This window comes from Manacus vitellinus, unplaced genomic scaffold (assembly GCF_001715985.3).
Source record: "Manacus vitellinus isolate BGI_N305 unplaced genomic scaffold, ASM171598v3 scaffold_71_pilon, whole genome shotgun sequence".
Taxonomy (NCBI): domain Eukaryota; kingdom Metazoa; phylum Chordata; class Aves; order Passeriformes; family Pipridae; genus Manacus; species Manacus vitellinus.
Window position 1 is genome coordinate 341,865 of NW_021940761.1, and position 6,797 is coordinate 348,661.

A 6,797-nucleotide genomic window follows, 5' to 3' on the forward strand; every position below is an offset into this window, starting at 1 on the left:
TGTCTAATATCTTCTCTCCCCCTGATTTGTTTTAATCATTAAATAGAAGTGATATTTTCTTTGGAGCAGGGGATATTTTTCTCCTCTCTGCGAGACAAGGCTGTGAAGAGAGTTAATATCTTTTATTAAAGAAACTGATAAAGTTAGAACAAAAAAAAAAAGTTGACCTTTCAGGCATACAAGCTGGCAGCAGCAACAGTTTTATTGCATGTGCTTTCATGGAGAAGGCCTAAAACTAAAGAAGAGCCTCTGGAAAATACTATAAAAATGGGCAGGAATATAAACTGTATGTAATTCAAATAACATTTCTCATATCTAGGCTGCCACTCAAGAGTCTCTTTAGACTGGATCTTTTTATGGCAAAGAAACCTACCCAGCACTGATTATCACCTCAGAATAGCCAGAAATTCACTGCAAAACATAATCTTAGTATAAAAATAACATTTCCCCCCTACTATCTCAGCAGAAATTCTCAGAGACTTTACAATTTCATTTATATATATGTGTGTGTGCATGTATGTTATGGTTTAGAAGTGTCCCTTTTCTTTGTGATGCTCTGGTGTGCCATGGTAAGCTAAGCAATCTTACCAAACAGTGGATTAAAAGAGCCCCAAGTCTTAAGTTAAATTGGGATTTTTCTGATTGTTCTGTAGGAGTTTAGCACATTAAGATATGGGACCTAAAAGGCCAAGTTCTCTCCTCGAAGAAAAGCCAAAGCATTCTCAAAATAAGTAAGAAAAAAAAAAAAAAGAGGAACTTAAAAATCCCAATGAACTGCAACATTATGTACTCCAACAGCACTAAAGCAATAATCCACCTTCCTGCAGTGATTGCTGCAGCGATGACAGAGGCTGGAACTGAGAAGAAGGCAGAGGGGAAGAACAGGTGGAAATAGGAGAGATTCTAGTTGGCCCTTTTTGCAGCACAGTCCTCAAAATGCCATTGCTACTTTCCCTGATGCTTTTATGCTTGCAAATGTCAACTCCAAAACCAGACCAATCAGCCAACAGACAAAGGCCTGGCTGGAATCTTCCTCTTTTGGTGCTCCTCTTGTTTCAAAGCCCAGTGGATTTTGGCCTGTTTGATGCTTCATCCAAAGATCAGACAAGATCTTTGCTGGTCTGAGCAGGCAAGAGCAAGGAAAAGAAGAATGGCTGAGCCCTAACAGCTACTGAAAAAGGGAGAAACTGGGATAAAGCTCTGTATGATTTGAAGATTTTAAAGCTGCCCTGTTGTAATAAAACTTAGAGATCATCTCTTGTTTATTACAGGCTATGCAATGTCAAGCACTAGCACTAAAACTTTCAAAATGAGCTCCACGTGCTTACCATTTATAATCACTCACCTGAAGAGCACTCCAGCTTTCCACTGAGCTGAAAGAAGGAGCTTTGGTCCCTCCCTCTGTAAGCACTGATGTTTTCATTGCTCTTTCTGGTGCTGTTAATAATGCATTGCTAGGAGCTGTCCCATTGCTCTGGTTATTGGTCAGACAGTGAGCACCCACTCCTGACAACTGCTGTGGATTTGGACCTACCTTGGCACGGAGAGTGTGCTGGGCAAAGGACTTGACTGCTCTCACAAGGGCTCTTTGTTGACATGGGATGAAAGACAAAACAAAATGGTTTTTATAAAGTTAAGTACACAAATGGCAAAAGGAAAAATGGAAAAAAAATATCCAGGCAATGTATTTATTTACAGAGCATTGCAGATCAACCGAGGGAGCGGGAGGAACACTCGGTTTATAAAACAGCACTTCACATTCCTCCCATGCTGTGTGGCTTTCAGTCTCAGCCCCCTTCTCTTCCAAGCCTCCTCTTTCCTTTAGATTTGTATTGTGTGCTACATTCAGCCTTCTTTTGCCTGAAAATAATTTAAAATTGAACATTATAGCAAGAGGGTTTTTTCCTGCCCCTCACATCCATTACAGTTGTTCCAGCCCACATTAGCACAAACCATGAAAGCCAAAAATGGTTGAATAGGCCCAGAGCAGACCCCACAGGGATTAAGGTTGTGTCCTTAGATTCTGCTCAGGGGAGAAGACCTGTGCTAGCTCTCAACTATTTTTTATTAGGAGCTTTTTTGTTTTCACCAGTTAATACCAGGCAGAGCTTTCATCATTGGGCTTTGCTTTCTTTCAGTTTATGTAGGACATTGGCTTGACTGCACGACATCGTGGGGCTGGATGACAAATTACTGATTGCTTCTTTGCACCCTTTGCCTTGAGCTACAAGTAATGAAAGCAATGAAAAATTATGAACCCAGAGAAAATTCCTAGAATTAATCCAATACTTGTACAACTACTACACAAGCTTCCCAAGAGACAAGGGGTTTATGATATAGCACCATCAAATATGCTTGGTTTTATGAATTTGCAATACAAGGAGCCCCTAAGATGGGAGCAGACCTCAGGACTTACTCATCCTCTTTGCTCTGTTTTAAAGTCTTCATGGAGCTGATATTTTTGTTTATTACAAGCTATGCAATGTCAAGTAGCAGCACTAAAACTTTCAAAAATGAGCTCCACGTGCTTACCATTTATAATCACTCACCTGAAGATCACTCCAGCTTTCCACTGAGCTGAAAGAAGGAGCTTTGGTCCCTCCCTCTGTAAGCACTGATGTTTTCATTGCTCTTTCTGGTGCTGTTTTTTCAGGCACAAGCCTCCTTCCAGCCTGCTAGTCCCATTACCAATACTACACCTCGGTCTGCTTCCAGGAAATCAGCTCCATAGGGAATATTCTAATGCATGCTTTCTGTGGTGATTTATTCTCCAAGATGGCTCAGGTTTCAGATCAATTCCCAGGCCATGACAAATGCTTTCCAGGGTTCAGATGCTTGGTAACTTGACCTTGGAAAGGTTGTTCTCTTCCATCATTAGTAGCATCACTTGTGGGCTGCCAGAGCCACGTGTTTTATTTTTCCTGGATGCCTGAATGCACATTAGGCAGTGCCTGTTTTAGAAGGAGGAGAAACAAGAAAGCCATGGCCACACTTAGTGGGTGAGGATGCTGAAGTTCACCAAAATCAAAAGAAACACCTTTATTAACCTTGGCAGCATACAGATCCCACCCAGACTGATCAGTGGATTAAGTCACAATAGAAATAGGTCACACTAGAAATATTTGCTCAGGATCACGCTTGAAATCAGATTTCTCAATTCCCAATGTGTTACTTAGTACAAGCCCTCTTCCAACACTCACTTGAACTCTGATCACCCCAGTTTGGTTTCCCAATTTGTACAAGGTAAGAAATGACCGTCTCAACAAGAGGGGCACCTGGTCAGGGATATTCAGAGTCCCAAGAAATGTGTGGTATGAAAAGCAGCCAGTGCAACAAGATCTGAATAAGCTGTAGAATTTGGGAGCACAGTTATAAAATTACTTGGATTTTCTTTTTTTTTTTTTTGATTGTTAGGATAAAAGATTTCGTCACTCCAATCACGGTAACCAGAAGAGAAATTTTTAAGCTCATTTAGATCTTGATTGCTTCTGCTAAATAGCACATGAGTGATAACAATGTAGAACTTCTGCTGTGCTATGACCAGGGATCAGCAGGAAAAAAAGAAGAAGTAAAAAAAAAGTCAACACTGAAACGATTCAATGACACTGAAAAGATAAGTGGCACATGCTTATTTTTGTCTTAGAAAGACACTATAGATGAAAATGATAACCATTTAAACTGCAATAACACCAAGAACAGGAGTGAGTAACACCCACAGAGATAAGTGTCTGCAGCAATCTCCCCCAATTATAGGCCAGCTGCTCTCTTCAGCACATCTCCACAGAAGATTAAACCATAGGCTGGGAAGGAGAAGCAAGAAATCAGAGTTTAAATGTCCAGAGTGCATTGCTAACCAGTCACACCAGCCTGACTTTTGAAACAGTCTTTGAGGACTTGGAAAAGCAGAGTCTCCTGTAGCACAGATGGTTTGGGGGGGTTAATGTTTTGTTTCAAAGTGGTGTGTGTGAGCCACAGATCTGGGGGGCTGATGGTTTATGTGTGTTTAGAAATATCAGCAAATCACAAAAATAGTAACAGAAGTTGAGGCAGAGCAGAGGAGCTCTGATAAGACACTTGGGGCAAAGACTGAACTGAGAGCTGCCCTAGATGTTCCAACCCAGGAGGAGTGAAGGTCTCCAAGGAAATTCCCCAAAGGCTCGGGCTCGGGAACTGGAATTTCCACAAAGCAAGAACAGAAAATCCTGACTGCAATACTTAAATCTGCTGCCTTAAAAAATGAAAGACACTAACTAATACCACAGAAAATGAAATGAAGGAACTGTGACCTGAGGAATGACAGAAGGACTTTTCTCTTTTCTTCTTGAACTCTTATTGAAGAAAAAGAGACATTTAATCTAATGTAAATATATTATTTCATCGTAGAAGAGATAACTAAGTTGTTATCTCTCTATATATATGTATGTAAATAAACCTTTGTAAGTATTTTCCCCTTCCCCCCAATGCTGAGTAGTTGTGTTTTGGATGAAAACCCTCTCACACTGGGGCAAATTGTGGGAGGGGGGCTTAAACTTGGAATATNCTCACCAAGGAAAGCCCCATCCACAGGAGTTAGCACTGCTTTCTAAAACTGACACCAGGACAGTCACACTTACAGTGCCAGTTGGTTCATCTGAAGGGTTCTGTGCAGCTCCTCTCAGGATATTGTTCCATTTATGGCATTTTACAGTTGGTGATGGCCACTGAATAGTTCAAACCTATAAGGAAAAGGTATAGGTCATCCAGTCAGACAGAGAACTTGCATTTCCTAAATGACTAGAGATGGTGGCATCCCCCTAGTCCTGGGTATTAGTGATTGAAACACTGATTAACAAACACAGGGGGCACGTACAGAATTCCCTTGGCTGAGCTGGAGTCTGTGGGGTTGTTTGAACACCTTCCTCCAGCTCCCCACCACATGTGCTTCCCCTGCAACCCAACAGGAATGTGGGGTGGAAAGGAGGGCAGGAAACCCTCCTAAAGGGAACCCACTGGCAAGATGGGGTACAAGATAATCACAGGCATCATTCCCACTGTAAGTCAATCCCAATTTCCCAGACTCTCATGGGAACAGCAGTGAAAATTACTTCAGAAAAATAAAGTGTCACATAATACCTGTCTATTAATTTCAGCTTAAACAGTTGTGTCACATTTAGAATATCTCCAGTTTCTGATACAGTAAGTAATATCATTCACTAGCACTTGCCTGCTGTGTGCTTGTACACTTCAAGAATCTCATTTAACTTCAGTCCTTGCATTTTAGCTAGACTTTATTTAATCACTGTATTTATAAAATACACTATATTCCTGCAGAAAATAGATCCCTTTTTATTTTTTCTTTTCTTTTTTCTTTTTTGTGACCATACAACCTGTCTTCATTCCCACTCAGTCTCTCAGGGGAAAATTTGTATGGGATTACAGATTTCACCCTGGTTGCCATCACAGCATATTGGGCAGTTCTCTACCATCAGCTATCCTTGCTGACCAGCTTATAGTGTGTTTCTGGCACAAGGCAACTACTGTGCCCTTCCAGGAATTTCTCAGGCTGGGACAGTTGAGCAGAGCATGTATCTCCCAAATGCAAGCTCTATTTTCTACTTGAGAATCCCAAAAGCCACTGTGACAATTTAAACCAGTCCCATGAGATTTCACCCTGGTTGCCATCACAGCATATTGGGCAGTTCTCTACCATCAGCTATTCTTGCTGACCAGCTTATACTGTGTTTCTGGCACAAGGCAATTCCTTCCAGGAATTTCTCAGGCTGGGACAGTTGAGCAGAGTATGTATCTCCCAATGCAAGCTCTATTTTCTACTTGAGAATCCCCAAAGCCACTGTGACAATTTAAACCAGTCCCATGAGTTTTAACCATGGAGTTTTTTCCTTACTGTGTGGACAGATATAAGTATTCCAGCCACAGAAAATGCACTAGGTTTGATTTCAGCTCTGTTTTCAAAGTGGTGAACACATTGTATAAACAAGTCCTCAAAATGTTGGATGGGAGAGTGCCATGAACACAACACCCCACAAACTGGAGACATTTCAAGAGTGTTCACTGCTCCTGGTTCCCCTGTAGTGAATCAGCAAGAGTAAAGCACAGTAAGGAAATAAAGTGAAAGCAAAGTGCACTTCTAACTCCATTTCGAGGCAATTTTGCCTGGCTGAACCTCCCTCACCATGCTGGATTTCCACCACAGATCAGTGCTTTGTCATTTTGTCGCCGTTTGAAACGCTGTCATTTTATATTACACGATAGTCACAAAGAAAGCACCTGATGTGTCCAAATGATGAACCACCACCACCTCCTGCCAAAAAAAAAAATAAAGTGACAACACTTATTTTCTGCTGGATAAACCTCTTAATTTCTGTATTACAGAAGACTTCTTTCATAGCTGAAAAATGGCATGTTAGAAGCCCCAAGAACATTTGCAGTCTTGAAATGCTCCCCTTTCTGTGCTCTCCCATGCCCAAACAGGTTTAAAAATCTGATGGAAGCAGAAACTGCTGCGAGTTTTAATGTCTATATTTTTTCCAGCGTTGCTTCCAAGTCATTCATGGCTATTTAGCACTTACCTCAAAGAACTGTGCAAGGGCACCATCTGCAAAAACGGTACAGATTATACAGACTGTGCAAACAAACAGGTGTTTGTCTCATCATCCCACTGAACATTTGAGAGATGTCTGGAATAACAGCAGCCCATCATCTCTGGGAAAAAAATACACCACACTGCAAGCAGGCTTTGTCCCAGGGCCACTTTAAAGTGAGGAAAGAGGAATGTGTGCTCCAAGAGCAGGCAAAGA

At 41.4% G+C, this 6,797-nt stretch overlaps 2 long non-coding RNA genes across 2 annotated transcripts; both read right to left on the reverse strand.

Annotated features, from left to right (window-relative positions):
* Positions 1-819: 819 nt before the first annotated feature.
* On the reverse strand, positions 820-4,563 carry LOC115307943. Its single transcript, XR_003916297.1, has 3 exons — positions 4,546-4,563; positions 2,550-2,951; positions 820-1,586 (listed from the first exon to the last, which is right to left on the reverse strand). It is a non-coding gene; the product is annotated as an uncharacterized LOC115307943 (long non-coding RNA).
* Positions 4,564-4,614: 51 nt separating this feature from the next.
* Positions 4,615-6,666, reverse strand: LOC108641657. Its single transcript, XR_001922186.2, has 3 exons — positions 6,570-6,666; positions 6,268-6,301; positions 4,615-4,715 (listed from the first exon to the last, which is right to left on the reverse strand). It is a non-coding gene; the product is annotated as an uncharacterized LOC108641657 (long non-coding RNA).
* Between the last annotated feature and the right edge of the window lie 131 nt (positions 6,667-6,797).